We start from the raw sequence: 16,839 nt of genomic DNA, 5'->3' as shown, positions 1-16,839 counted from the left end.
CTTGATCTCCTACATATAAATTTCATGCTGGTTTTTTTCTTTTTGTCGATTTAGTATTCTCTTTTCACAGACTATAATTGACTTAAATTTTTTTTTAATTAACTATATCTTGCTTTTAAATTTTTTATTGACACTGTTACGCAAAACAAAAGCCCTTTGTCATATTTGATTGACTAACAATATGGGATGGAATATACATAATCAAACGGATACATGAATATACATGCGTACATACATATGAGTCGTATATGTACTTTATATATCTACCCAATAAGCGCAACACATTTATTACCCAAGCTATGCCAAAGCTTTTATGTCTATTTTGAGGTTTAAAGTTCCATACAATTTCTGTTTTGTAAAACGTTTTCTGTACACCCTTTTTCTTAAATCGCACCAAATTTGCGAAATATTTGCAAAGTTGTGTTTAGAAAAACAAGCTTTTGCAAACAATTGTAGTTATTTACTTTGTAAAGGAGTTGATTTGAACTCGACCTCGATATAACCTTTAGACCATTGGATTGAGTATCATTGCCATTTCGAGAACGACCAATCTAAGATTGGAGAACGCCCTATCTCAACTCGATAGATACTAAATATGGGTTGACTTAGGAGTTTTTCGAAAAAAATTTTGAGATCAGTTGTTCTTCGGAGATATGGTATACTAAAAATCGGGATATAAGACGTTCTTGGATCCAATGCTGATCTAAGGTTTTAAGGTTTTAAAAGTTTTGCTGGGATAGGATGTTAGCGTACGAAAAAGTACAACAAGTCTAGTTCATTTCAAATACAAATTTTTGTTGGGTATTGTGTCTCCTTTTTTTTCTAGCACTTACATAAAAACATTCATACTTATGTATGTATGTAGAGACAGGTATGTCGATTTTGAATGACTGCAATTGTGGTTTAGTTGGTTTGTGGTTTTATGATGTCAATTTTTGTTCTGATATATGCAATGCAAAAAGTGATTTACACTAAATGCGTTGAGTATTTAATTTAATTAAAAAAAGTGAAAAAAAATTAGTATTTTAACAGGATAATAAGATTTTCGAAGAAAGAAATTTTCACATAAAATCAATTTATTTGCTGTGCAGCGAGGACTGCCAAAGTAAATAAGTATAGCAAAGTAAATACATAACACAAAATAATAAGATACATAACATTATATGATCTGAACAACACGAAATGGCAAACCATAAAAACATAAGTCATAATATGACATAAAATAACATAATATTTCAGGTATACGCAACCGGATGTATCTCATAAGCCTGACTTTCAGTACCTCGACAGAACACTATTCTGACAGTACATATATCAAGACAAAACGTAGACTGATGTATAACCCCACATATACAATTTAACAAGTCCTAACATAATTTAACATAACAAAGCATAATACATACACGACGGCATTAAACAACAAATCGCACACCTTGACCGAAAGGGAGCTACAAACTCAAAAATCTGAAATTTTGAAGTTTTGCCACCAAGCTTCTCAATTCAATAGCCACCAAACCGTATACTCCATTTATTAGTACCTCCACTAATCAGCGAGAAAAGGCTGTGTAACAAAATAAAACTTGCTTGGGCGCATATGGGGAATTGCGATTTTTTGAGTTGATCGTTGATCTAGACATGCGATATGATAACATAATAGCATAATACACATAGCATGAAATCACATATCCTGATGCACAAGTGCCCCAATACCACGTACTTAAGAATAGCAAAGCCTGACACAGCACATACATAACATAGCATAACATAACATATTTTGACATAGTTTTTTATAACAAAACATAAAATAAGAATATAAACTAGCATAACGTAACATAGCATAGCATACAACGCCATAACATAACATATGACATAGCATTATATAACATATAAAACGTAATTTACTTAATATAATATTATATGAACATCAAAATACAAAAAAGAAGCACAAAATAAAATATGAAATATACAGATTTCCATAAGCTGAAAGGACATACGAATAACCAGATTTGCCCGTTTAAGCATATTTGATTTTATACTTTTGTTTATTTAGAGAAGACTTTGTTTATTTGCTCGTAAAACGTCTTTATGACGATAACTTTGTTAGAAAATGTTGTTGTAATGGATTTAAAAGCATAGTTTGAATATTATAATTAATTTGCTGGCGCCAAACTAAACAGACAGAAAGTATTAGGGATGACATAAATCCCGCGTTCAACAAAAAAGCACCAGACAGATGGTAAAGATGACACCATAGTCTGCACACTGCAATATTTACTATTTACAAACATATTTAGGCATAAAATGATTTTAACATTAAGTAAGTTGAGATTTTTATTTTCGCATATTTAATTTTCATTAAGGCACGTACATAGGTATGTGTGCTTGCAATTAAGTATGCTTACAAGTGTATAAATTATTTATGTAAAAATAGAGCTTTTACCCAATTTCATGCCAAATTGCTGCCCACACACACGCGTATATTCAAATATATTAATACATACATTGCAGGACGCACACTCTTTCAAACTCATAATTGGGTCAATTACAACACTTGTTGGCAGCCTAGCGACACTAAGTACCATACAATTATCAACGTACATATCATTAAAGTAATTAATTGTGTTTTTTGTTTTTATTTTTCTTTGCTTGTTTTTGCTATTATTGTATATGCTCCAATTCATAATTCGCATTGCAGTGGTTGTGCACAGCTGTGTCTCTTCTTCTTATACCAAAAAAAAAAAATTCTATAAAAAATAGAAGTTCCTCCAAGATTGAGGGGTTGGCAGGCAGTGTGAAGTAGATTTATGTACCACCCAATGAGAGGCTGGCAAGTGCTAGCACACACGCACACATAGTTACACTTGTAATGTACAAATGTATGTTCTGCAACATTGTCTATGTCAAAATACTAAAAGTCAGACATTTGAAAACTTTTTGGCGGCTGCTATATGCAAATGTTTGATATCTGACGGCAGGAAGAGATAAAAATTAAGTAGTTTAGAAAATATGTAATGAAATGAGTATCAAAAAAATAAAAATAAAGAAAATTGAGAAAAAGTCTACGCTAGTTTACGCAGTTAGTAAATAATTATACCAGTAATAACAACAAATCAAGTCTTGAAATATAAAAAACAAATAAAGGAGGCGTAGTTTGCGTGGATACATAATTATCCATACCTTTTATGAATGACAGAACTGAATATAATATTACGCAATGTAACAAACAAAACAACGAAAAAATAACAAAACGCAACATAGCCTATCATACAACTAAACGACATAAAATATTATTACATAGCATAACATAACATAAAATAACATAACATAACATAAAATAACATGAAAACATAACGAAATATAAAACTACGCATGATAACATAACACAACATAACATATCATAAAATGAAAATAAATACAGTAGAGTGGAGTATGGAATAAAAAAGTACTGTATAGTATGATACAAAATAGTCCAGTACAGTACAGTATGGTACAGTTTGGTATAGTACACCACAGCACTGTAGGGTATAGTACAGTACGGTAGAGTATAATACAATACAGCATAGTATGGTATAGTACAGCACGGTAGAATACAGCACAATATGGTACAATATAGTACAGCATGCTCTAGTAAAGCACAGTATGGTACAGTAGAGAACAATACTCTATGGTAAAATACAGTGTAGTAAAATCCGATACAGTATGGTATAGAACAGTACGGTATAGTAGAGCATGGTACAATGCAGGACAGTTTGATAAAGTACAGTAAAGTTAAGTGTACAGTGTTTCGTCCTCCTCCACTTTCCTTTCCTTGGCATAGCAATACTGCATCCGGACAGCAGACAGTGAATCGGTCTTTGAGCATGAGTACCATCAGGCGGGTGGAAGCCTGGATGCTTTGAGCTTCGGCAATTGAGTACCCAAAATTCAAACCTTGATATATTTCAGTACGTTGCAGTGTTGGGTACAGAACGTAGCTGCCTTGCGGCATTCTCAATTCGACTGCTGCTGAATTGAAGTGTGCCTTAACAATCAAATTTACAGTTAGGTAAATCACATCCATCTTAAATAAGCTTAATAGCAAGCTTTAAGTTTCCTTGAATGCAGATTATAATCACTGGCACGATAGTTTGGCTTTTGCAGTACCGAGTGCCACTCTCATAACGCTGCATGCTCCATATAGAGGGAAAATAATATAGCTTAACACAATATTACTCATATTAAGATAATGTAATATGACATAACATATCACATGACAATGTCACGTAAAATAACTTTACGAAAATTAACTTAATGCAAGGTAACCTACCTAATCTAATTTTGTGCTACCCATATCATACAAGAGTACAATTTCATAGCATAACAAAATAGCTAACCGTGAGATAGCATAATATAACAAAACACAAGTTGACATAACATACCACAAACGAAAGAAAATTATCATGAGAGTACATGGCACAACACAACATAGCATTTCATATTTTAAAATGAAATAACATAATAAAATATCCTAAAGTAATGTAATAAAATATAAACTGTTGTTACACAACATAAGATGACAATAGCCGTGTTTTTTGAAACGCGTATATCCGTTTACGCTTAAACTTGATATGGACTGCTAAGCGACAAACTTTAAATGCACCTCTGAAATTGCTGCGCATAAATTTTGTCCTACTAAATTTCAATACGCATTATAGTCAGATGTAACTGAAATATGTGTCTTTGTTTCACCCTCTACACTAATTCTATGTATTCTATGTGTGTCCACAATTCATCGCAACTGATTCAGCTATATGTTATACCCTATGGCCATCAGAGCGTTGTGTCTCCGCTTTTCGGTACACCCTGTTGCTGTAGCTAGCTGTTTAACCACAGCCGATAGATGGGTATCCTAAGCATTATCGAAACGTATACGCGTGTAAAAAAAACACTGCTAATATAACATAACAAAATAACTTCTTATGAACTATTGTTAAGTAACGTGCCTAATATACCTTTACATAACTGAATTTAATACAACAGTAAACAGGATAGCGGAAAAAAAACATATAAAATAAAAATAAAATAACTTAACATACCATTACATAACAGATTGAACAACAAAGCGTAATAGAACATAATATAAGATAAAGTGACATACCATAAAACAGTACAATATAACAAAGCTATACCGTTGTGTAACATAACATGACAGCACATAACATAGCATGTAAACCATAAAATAAAAACAAAATAACTTAAAAAAAATGTACGTATAATAAATTATCAACAACAACATGACATAATGATGTTGATGTTTTACATACCATGACATAATATGACAATGTGACATAACAAGATAAAAAATTAATATAAAGTGATATAAAATTTTACGAATGTGTTACTTTACATAACAGAAATTGACTCAATATTGCGAAAGATAACGGAATAAAACATAGTATTAGAAAAAATAACATAACTTATTAAACAAAATAGTGGAATAAAACATAAGATAAGATAAAATAACATAACTTAACATACCGTAAAATAACACAACATAATAAAACATAATTTAAATGACATAACCAATCATAACATATATAACATAACAAAACATAACATAGTATAACACAACATAACATAAAAAGAATAGTTTCACTTTCACACTTTTGGGTCCTGATCTTATTGGCGCTAATTTTTATCTGCCATCTCACACATTTTACCAACCAACCCCTATGAAAAGTTAAATACCACTTAATTCATGAATGGTATTCAAGAGAATAATAGAAAAATAAAAAACAAATGAATAATAATAATAAAAAAATGCAAGGACAGATAGTTCACGCTGGTGTTTTACAAAAATATAGCGACATTTGTGGAATTTGTATTGGCTTCGCCCGTCAGGCGCTACTAGGAGGCCACGCATAGTCCTGCACACACACACAAGCACATATTAAGTATATGCTCAGTAGTTGTCTGTGAATCTGCTGTCGCCTCATAATATGACATCAATGTGCCTATACATACATACATCCATATAAGCATATACTTAAATGAAATATACATAAGCATGGAGGCTTATGTCTGTCTGCCAACAGTGCTGACAATGATATGGTAAGCAGAAAACAAAAAAATATGTAAAATAAAATGAAATAATAATACAATACAAAATACACAAAGGAGTAAAAAAACACTCTACGTAGTAATAATGAAATGAAATTGTCGACAATAAAATGCTATAAATGCGTTTCCGCTATATGAGCGCGCTCGTACTCGCACTCGCTTTTTTCCCCTACACACTTTAAATAATACACGTTGGCCACAAAAGCTTATTAAAGCAGCAGCAGTACTATTAAGCGGTGGCTTCCAAATGCGTGAAAGCTCACATTTGCGGCAGACGCTTAAAGAAGACAATAAGCGATAGCGGTGAGCGACGCAGCATTGTGGCGGAAAGCTGCTTCAAAAAAATGTTTACTACGTGAATACAGCTATACAGAATGTACTCTCGTATTACTACGCTTCCGTAATTCTTCAGTACTATGAGTAATACACAAAAGCAACTTAAAGCCCCGTAACATAAGCAGTTTTTCATATATGTAGATGCGTTTAACCCAATTTTATGCATTATGAGCAAAGTGCACGCATTTTTATGGAGAACGGTAGCTTGAGTGACACTGGCGCCATCTGACATGGAAAAGTAGCCAACTTGCAACTTTTGTAGCAAGCAAAGTATAAGAAGAAGAATTTTACCTTTGCTTTGGCTAAGGGTGCTGGCACACTTATATACACAAGTGAAATTATTCTTCTCACTCGTTTGTAACTTTTCTAACATTTTTCATAATTAAAAACTGCAATATAACAAATGAATACGACTCCAAATATGATAGGCAGCATTTTTCTTGTATAAAGATAATGTTTATAACAGCGCTTCGCGAAATATTGTATGTGAAAGGGCAAGGCGAAATAAACTTCAATTGTCAAGTCTGAAGTTTCTACATATTTATAAACGTGGCGATATTACTGGAATGCTAAAGCTTGTGTTAAATGCATCTATAGGAAAAATTTCATTGTGCCACTGCCTTTAGGTCTACTTGGGGGCTACATTCATCATGCTTTACGTATTTTGCTGCGATTGAAATGACAGCAAAGCGCAGATAGCAAAATGTTGCATGCGTGAGCGTGACAAGATTTTTGGGACACGATAATAATAGAGAACAATTTTGGAAAAAAAAAACTGGCTCTGCAGCAAAGAAAAATGAATTATTATGAAATAGCCGTAAAAGTTTATGCCTCCTCATCGTTCCAGAGGGAGTGAGTTTGGGCGCCTCGGGCTTTGTTGTAACATGATTTTTGCAAAAAATTTGTTTCGCTTTTTTTGCTACCTCAAGTATTTTACGCACACACATATATATCGTTAGCTTAATGTGAAAATGTGCTAAGTCACTTTTTTTGAAAAATAATAGTTCCTCCCATGAGCTTATCATCAATAATCTCTGTTAATATATGTTAAGGTCTTATTATTATTGCAAAACTGCAAATACTTCCTAAACATTTTAAAAACAACTGCATAACTCCATTTTGTGTCGAAGGGTCAAACCGAAATTTGTTTGCAGGATATCTTTTAAATTCACTAGTTCTAGGCAATAACTTGCTTTGTCGTTTACGGAAGCATCCGAATTAAAACCCAAAGGCTATGAGCGTTGACCTTTTATTAGGTCCACTTTCTGATAATAATACATATTCATGTACAACCTACCTGAAGTTGTTGTACAATCTGCAATTTTGATCAGGTTACCCAATATATAGCTTTCCTTCAAAAAAAATTAAAATTTATATTTCTTTATTTCCAAAAGATATTCAAAAATTAATGTACAAAGTTAACACAAAATGATTTCTTCACAGAATTTGTCCTTGGATTTTGATTCGGCTGATTCTGTCCGCAACCCGAATTATTCTCCATAGACAAGCAAGTTATTAACTAGAACTAGTGAATCTGAAAGATATCCAGCAAAAAAATTAAACTTGACCCGTCGTTACAAAATGGAGTTCTGCAGTTTTTTTTATGATTTTAAAGAAGTAGGTACAATTTAATATTTGAAGTCTAGCACACCTTAACCGAACTCTTAACACAGATTATTGATGATAAGCTCATGGCAGGCACGATAAGTGCGAAATGCGTATATTGTTATGCACGCCTAAAAGGCAATAAAAATATTACTTCGAGCTTCATAAAGCACCTGCGTATAAAACACCCGAAAAACCATTCGGGGATTAAGCACTCAAGCCGTACAACAGCTTTATTGGTTGGGAAAAGCTTTGACGAAAAAGTGATGAGCTACATCATTGATACGGCATCACCACTATCAACCGTGGAGAGGGAATCCTTCCGAAAAATGTTTGAAGGAACATCGCTAAAGGTGATGAGTCGTCCAAAATTAATCATCAAACTAGACGAATACTTTACAAAAATGTTTGGTATAATAAAAGAGCTCATATCGACAAATAAGTACTTTTGTACGGCGGCCGATATATGGTCTTCAAAGCATAAAAGTTTCTTCGAGTACACTTGCCATTGGTTGGATGACAAATTTAACAGGAATTCGGTAGCACTAGCGTGTAAAAGGTTTTCTGGGGTGCATAAGAACATACGCATACATGAAATGATAGCAGATATAAATAATAATTTCGGTCTGGTATCATCAAAAATTGTGGGGACCGTCACAGACAATGGGTCGAACTTTGTAAGGGCTTTCAAAGAGCTCGGCATGTGTAACTTGGACGGTTTTGATGACTCTGATGATGATACGAACGGTAGTACTGATAATTCGTCTATAGAAAATATTGTAGCCTTACCGAAACATATAAGGTGTGCCAGTCTCACACTGAATTTAATTACCACTACTAATTTTATTAAAACTTTATCAGAGGAGCGTGCAATATTAAGCAGGCATAAACAGGAACAACTGATTCAAAGATGTAGTTTTAAATCGTTTTTAAACCTAAGTTTTCATTGAAAGATTTTTAGAAAATGCAGTATTTTATGGAAAAAATCGAACTGTCCTAAGCCATCACAAATAATAGTAGAAACATTAGGATCGTCTCTAGTTACACCTGTGGTAACAAGGTGGAACTCAACATACGATGCTGTATGCCGGCTTTTAGATCACAAAAATAAATTAAAGGAACTTTGTGAAAAGCTAGATATAGGAAAAAATACAGTTTGTCTGCTACAGATGTATCGTATTTGGAATAATATAAAGAAGTAATGTCTCCTTTCGCTGAAACATTAGAGTTTTTACAAAGAGAAGATAATATTGTGACGAATATTAGCAAAACCAAGGGATACTATCATCTCTAAGCCGATGCTAAGTAACTTGTATGCACATCAATATATCAATCATTATGTCTACACATAAGTACGTACACGCAGCGGAGAAGAGACGCACAAACACATGCAGATATCTTACCTGAGATGCTCCCAAAAGTATGCAATTATAATTTTGGAAGTGTCGCTCACAAACACGCACATATGAGAAGCTATACACGTGCATCTGTAGTTATAATTATATGGCAGTAACTAAGTAAATTCTGGAAGAGCCTAGAAGTATGCAAACGAGAAATCGCAGAGAATAAATCTTCTTCCTTCGCTTGTGACACTTTGTGTAAAATTGAAAATAATCTATTTAGGCAAAAACCTCATTTATTTAAAGGAGGTGGCGAAAAAGTTGGAGCAGAAATTAATTTTACGATTTGAATCATACTTTAAGCTATCTGAAGAAAACTATGACGCCATTGTTGCAGCTTTTTTATGTCCTAGCATAAAGTTCAGATGGTATAAAGCCTTAGAAGGTATATCAAGTACTATATTGCCCACTGCAGATATGTACAAAATTGTTATCACTGAAGCAATTCGTCACGCAAGAACACACATGGAGATCCAATTTGGAAATCCCAGGCCGACCGATGCATAATGAAATGATTTAGTTTTTGACTTTAAAACTCCAGGTTAATACCTTATTCTTTACCTTTTTATGTTTTTATGAAAATATATATTTATTAACCCTCAATTTTTTCAAAATAGATGAGCTATTCGAAGAAATAGGCCATGCTCAACCAGCACCCTTACGATCACCTAACTTTGAAAAAATGGTTGAAGGAGAATTTTACAGGTATCTTAATGATACATCAACAGATCTCAATATGCTTCAGAGTTATCCTCTTATGAAAGACCTATCACTCAAAGTGAATACGCCCTTAGCTTCATCCGCCCCAGTAGAGCGTTCATTTTCCTTAGCAGGCATTGTTTATAGTCCTAGAAGGCAATCAATGACGGACTTTTCGTTTGAAAAGCTAGTACTAATGAAGGCAAACACAAAACTACTTTAATATTGTTAGCTATTGTACAATTTATATTTATTTAATATGTTGTTTTACTTCTGGTTGCTTTCTAATATGAATTTTACTCATATTCAATAAAAATTTTATAACATGTTGTACATTTTGATTTTCGATTTATGAATCAAACTGACATATTTTATCAGAAAAAGTACTTTCGTGTACTTCGAAGTATTCCGTAAGTATATCTACTTGTACTTTCGGATCCGAAGTACAAGTACTGTAGTACTTATACTTTGTACTTAGATTTGAAGTACTTGAGTACTTGTACTTATTTGGTACTAGTACACAAGTATGTACTCAGTACTTTACAGGTCTTCTGTGGGCAGTGATGTGTAAATGTGCTAAGTCAATCTGTCAATAATATCAATCTGAATTACTAGTCATTTCTTTGTGCGCGCATTTTATTTATTTATTTCATTCATTCATTCTAAAAGCACGTGCTTTGTTGTTTTTGTTGTATTAACGACAAAGCTATTCCCCGAAGGCTTTGGGGAGTGTTACCGATGTTGATGGCCCTCTGCCGGATTTAGATCCGGTACGTTCCGGTAAAAAGCATTATCAAGGTACTACTAGCTTGACCATCTCGGGAACGATATATATGACCACATTAAACCTTCTAGGCCATCCCGTCCTCCCCACCCCTAGTTCCATGAAGAACTTGGGGTCGCCAGAGCCTCGGCTGTCAATGAAACAGAATTCGCCACGGTTAGGTGAGTTGACAATTGGGTTGGAGAAGCTATATATCGTGCTGGCAACCCCTTGAGAGGGTTGGTAACACAACGCTTTGAAATTGGATTTACCCAATTGAGACATGCTTTTGGTGTATGATAAATGCTTTGCACTGACTATAATCTACTTCAATTCTTACATGTCGATAACTACATGCTTTCTTACAGACTAGTTAATAATAGAAAACAATTCAAGTTTAAACTTATATAATGAATCGATTTGCCAGATGTATTGACCTCGTTATAGGTTCACTCATAGCATAATTCGTTTTATGAGTTATTTCGATAAATAATCTATTATGCCGAAGATCACGCAGTGGGATGTAGGGAATGAACAAAGTAGATAAATCAGAGCAACTCGGCAAGCATGAGTGAGATAAAAGTTCTTCTGTCATGCAAAGCCTGAAGACCAAGCAATTTGTGCCTGCTGGTATATGATGGGAGGCCGTCTGGCCAGTGAAGCATACGTAAAGCAATTTTGTAAAATTTTTTGGAACTTTCTCAATTTTATACGAGTTAAATTCATAGAAAGGATCCCATATTATTGAGTAATATTCAATACCACTTCTGACCAAGCATATATAAAGTGCCTTCAACGTCATAGGGTCTTTAGGAGAAAAAATTTGTTTTGAGTGAGGAAATTGTGCTAAGTCATAAAATAGCTGCTGGGTTAGCATACATGATTTTTATTTATCTTTTTCAAAGCTTCTACACTCAAAAGTATTGCAATTAAGGTATCCTCATTCAAAGTTTTGCAAAAAAAAGTTTATTTCAAAAATTATTCAGTTTTTTTTGTCTCCTGTAAAATTCGTAAAAAGTGACTTAGCACATTTTCACATTAAGCTAACGATATACATTTTAACAATGGTGATGCGGTTGTCACATAGGTTGGTTCACAGGAGAAAAAACTTTTGTACTGAAAAAAGGAAGTGGAAATTAGTAAAAGTGTGACAAAAGCCTAACAAAGTTTTTCTGCAACTTTGAAAGCGTTTGTATTGACCACTGTACCAGGACAATGGTTTGGTAGAACAAAAGTATGAGTTGTATTTTGACATCAAACAAAAATTTAGTTCAACCTCCATTTGTGAGGGGAAAAGGGGACTTCCTGTGTTCGGCCAGCAGCGTTAAGGTTACCATGGAACTCGACTAGTGGTAGAAATTTCTTCAGAGCTGCGTACTGCAAAATAGAATTTGACAGACGAAATTTTTCTTAATCATTTCTTGACTGTCATTTTATATGAATTTTTTGGTTTTCTGAAGAACTGCATACGGCCCTTAACTTGATGAAAAACAACAAAGATTGGTTTGACATATGCATCACAGCTTAACGTAACGTAGCATAACGTAAAATATTACATTACATAAGATAACATGACATTATGTAACATAACAAAACATAACTTAACATAGCATAACATAGCATAGCATAACAAACCATTAGACCATGTGTACATAAAATAATACAACGTAAGAGAATATTACGTAATATATCACAATATAACAACATAATATCAGAAATAATGCATCACATCATACCATGACATAATGCAAAATATATTAAATTGAACTGTGCGACAAAACAAAACGTAGCATACCATAACATTTATATGACATATGTGAAAACCTGAAATCAGAAACAAAAAGGCAAAAAATTTAGTAGGAGGAAATGCATTATGCACAGACAGGGAATTTTACGAGTGTAGATTTCCCTTCCCTGTTTCAAGGGCTCTACACTAAAACCGAACTTTCCGCGGTTTGCGCTATTATTCGTAATGGCAGCTAAGATAAGGTTATATTCCACTCAGCTGTTGATATCTTCTTTTTCAGCGCGAAGAGTTATAATCAAGTTCCACCCAACGACCAGGACAGCTATAATTTGCATCAGCATAAGTGCGGCCCAAAACTCCTGCACTTTATGCGATTAAAGAACCCGAGGCTGATGCGAACAACTTCCTTGTACGTGGCTTTGAGCTCGATAGGCTTTGGAGTAGATGAGCTTACTGTCTAGTCGTACTCCATTGAGGTGCAAATTTGTATCAGTTGGTCCCAAACAGTTATATTAATGATAGTAGTGACAGTCGTGAGCATTATGACCTCCATTTTTCTGCTACCATCTGAAGACCGTGATCAGTTTTCATCTTGCACTTGATCTGCTGTATCTACGAAAGTATCGTGATCCATATGAAGAAGCAATAGGTTTGTATAGGTGGCATTCCAGAAAGTGGGGCCTTTTAAAGATTACTCGGCTGTTCCATCTAAGCACCCTTTTTTCTAGGTCAACGTACGCGATTGTATGAAGATGCCACAGTTCGGACGGCATTTCGGCTAGTTGAGGACATTCCAAAACTTTTTCGGAGCCTGTCTCCTCAGCGTCGGATCCTTGATTGCACTCACCTAAAATCAGTTTTTTTATGTTTTATTTTTAACTCATTAATCACCAAACTATTATCAAACCCATTTTGTCTTTAATAGCTTTGAAGTTCTTCATTTTTAGTTGAGGAACAAGTTTTTCAAATTTTTAACCCATCGACGCCCAGATTCAAGTTATTCGTAAAACTTGTGTTTCAAGTCTCTGAAAGTTTTTATATATTTCTCAGTGAAAAATCATCTGCCTTGCGGATGCCGCTTGGAGTCGGCATAAAACAAATAGGGACCGCCAATTTGTAGGAAAAATTAAAAGAACCGCGACTCAAATTGGAAGAAAAGCTCGGCCTTAAATCTCTTCGGAGGTTATCGCGCCTAATATTTATTTTTGTATAAGTCTATATAAACTTTATTTTTAACCCACTAAGTGCCAAATCGAAATTGATTCAAACCAATTGGAAGTTGGTGGGTTAAAAATTAACAAAAACATATAAAGGCAAGCTTATTGAAGTAAAGCAAAAACTGCCTGCGCAATGAAGCCCTCAAACTTTAAAGTTGCTGCATATTAACTTTAGTTGTACGAACATATTTAATTGCTGCATATTATAAACCCGCAGCAGTTAATTTAATCTGAGCAATCGTCCAGCCACAGTTTGCAGCCTAAAACAAAGCGAATCTCAGTAAAAACTGCATGCTCCATCTCCCGCATGCACGGAACCACATCAATAAAATTTGATTCAATTTGGATCATCCCATATTGCTACTTTGTTTGTTTATATGCGTTTTGGCGTTCATGGGTTCTACGACTGTCTGCATGTCCAACCGCAAAACACTCAAATACTCATCGACACAAACATGCAGCCGTCCAATCATTCAAGAATCCATTCAGATATTCATTCGCTTGTCTCTTTATTCATCTCTAACCCCCTGTCTGTTCGTTTGACGCTCTCCAATCTATTGTACGCCCGTCCGTCCATCCATACATTCATCCCGCATTGTGATGGAGCATGCCAATTACAATTTTAAATGCGCCTGTCAAACTGAAACTTTTTCAAGAGATGCTTGATTTCTTTTTCCCCTGTACCAAAACAATATTTCTGATTTTTTTGGTTGCCTTTTTGAAATTTTGTTTTTACATTTATTATGTACGTGTTATTCATATGCATATGTACGAGTACGAGTACTTTGGGTGCTTGGGTATGAGTTTGAGTTTGCTGGTGTCCATTAGGATTTTCTGAACTTTTTTTATTTATTTGTTTTACGTAAAAATTCGTATTTGGTCTGCTTCTAGGGTGGTTTTCGACATTTTGGATGACTGACTTTGATTTAGGAGCCACTTTAACATCGCAACGCTGCAAGTGTTTGAGATAAAGAGAGTGGACGTACAAGTAAGTAACAAAAAAACATCGCAACAAAATAAAAAATAAAATGGCAAGAAGTTGTAATGAAAGTGAATGTATTGCAAAAGTTGTAGTACGACTAAGCGAAAAAAAATTCCGCCACTAAAGTTTTTTCATTTATGTGTTTACATTGACTCAAAAAACGTGCAGTGCAGCAGGATGAATAATTTGAACTCAGCATGAGAGAACTAGTTCGATTTAGTTACACCTCCTAGTAACAGAACTAAACCGTAATGGTATAATTATAAGAGCGTACAATTACGGGCGTATGCTGAGTATTGGGCTAAACAAACTCGTTGTGAGTTCGAACTTTTCTGGATTAAATAAAAAAGCAAAAAGGGTGGATCGTGCAGTGAACGAGGGAAAGACGTAATAATTTCTGTCATGCAAGAAATAATCGTCGCATTCGCGCATTGGTAGCCACGTTACTGTTGACGGGTATAATTCGAGACTGTGAAGGATTTCGTCTATTTGAGAACCAGCATTAACAACAAAAATTATCTCAGCCTTGAAATCAAATTGAGAAACTCCTTGAACGAGTCAAGTCCTCTCTCGACGAACAGAAATCACGCTTTATAAATCGCTCATCATACGTGTTCTGATGTATGGGCCGGAATCTTGACGGTGTCGAGAGAATATGGGACGGTTTTTGGACTGTTCGAGAAACAAATTCTCCATAAGATGTATCCGTGATGACAAAGGCGAGTATGTGTAATGATCAGTTGTATGGGTTTAACGCAGATATGACGATAGTTCAGCGAATAAAAGCCCAAAGGCTTCGCTGGCTAAGTTATGTTATGCGAATGAGCGAAGACCCTCTGCCCAAGAAAGTATTTCAGTCGGCACCTCAGTTTGAAAAGAGAGAAAGCGGGAGACAACCACTGAGAAGGAAGAGGCAGGTGGAGAAAACCTAGACCTCCCTTGGCACTGATGACCTGATATGAAACTTCTCGCTCTTTGAGAGCGCGTGAAAATGTGCATTTTTTTAAATATTGGCCATAGATGCCATCATGCTCAAAATCAAATTTGGGCATTTCAGAATAATTTTGGCGTATTTTACATGGTAAAGGTTTAATTTATGATTTTCACCGAAAATTTGCTCAAATTTGTCAATTGGGATATCAAAGAACTCGAATTGATGTCAGGATTACAAACCCGAAGAAAAAATAACTCTTTTTCACCCTTGGAAAATTTATCAGTGGCAACACCTTTCATCGAAGGGCTGCACACGAAACGGGTTTTGGTAGCGACTTTCGATTGGTGAAAAAGTTGGCTTCTTGGCCTTGGCATTGATGGAAGTGGATGGATAAAGGCCATGTTTTGTGGCGCGTTGCGACATTCCATACTTTAAATTAACGCAACATGTTTCATTAACGGCTTTTTGAGGACGATAACGCAGCTACTTCACCAAGTTTTATCTTTTTGCGTTCGTTAAAATGACAGTGGATCTAATTTCGGAATTTCTTAAAATTTTTTTGCCTTTTTCATTGTATGTGGATATACATATACGCTTTGGTCGCATGAAAGCCAAGAAGGGGGAGAGCCGTTCATTGTTATCTTATGGCGATGCCAGCAAAGCAACGCGATGAAAATATATTATTTCATATTTTTTCACCTATGTATCTACCAAAAAATATTTTTATACTCAGTTGAGCAGAGCTCACAGAGTATATTAACTTTGATTAGATAACGGTTGGTTGTACAGGTATAAAGGAATCGAGATAGATATAGACTTCCAAATATCAAAATCATCAGTATCGAAAAAAAATTTGATTGAGCCATGTCCGTCCGTCCGCCCGTTAACACGATAACTTGAGTAAATTTTGAGGTATCTTGACGAAATTTGGTATGTAGGTTCCTGGGCACTCATCTCAGATCGCTATTTAAAATGAACGATATAGGACTATAACCACGCCCACTTTTTCGACATCGAAAATTTCGAAAAATCGAAATTCATTACCAAAGACGGATAA

The 16,839-nt window shown here is 34.7% G+C and overlaps 1 protein-coding gene across 1 annotated transcript in view; it reads right to left on the bottom strand.

Moving 5' to 3' along the window:
- Nucleotides 1–16,839, bottom strand: part of LOC137235649 (TSET complex member tstC-like) — a 169,079-nt gene that overhangs the window by 137,868 nt on the left and 14,372 nt on the right. The gene's annotated exons all lie outside the window — the stretch shown is intronic.

The sequence above is a fragment of the Eurosta solidaginis genome, unplaced genomic scaffold, assembly GCF_040869045.1.
Source record: "Eurosta solidaginis isolate ZX-2024a unplaced genomic scaffold, ASM4086904v1 ctg00000339.1, whole genome shotgun sequence".
In the NCBI taxonomy this organism is placed as follows: domain Eukaryota; kingdom Metazoa; phylum Arthropoda; class Insecta; order Diptera; family Tephritidae; genus Eurosta; species Eurosta solidaginis.
This window is presented reverse-complemented; position numbering and strand designations above follow the sequence as displayed.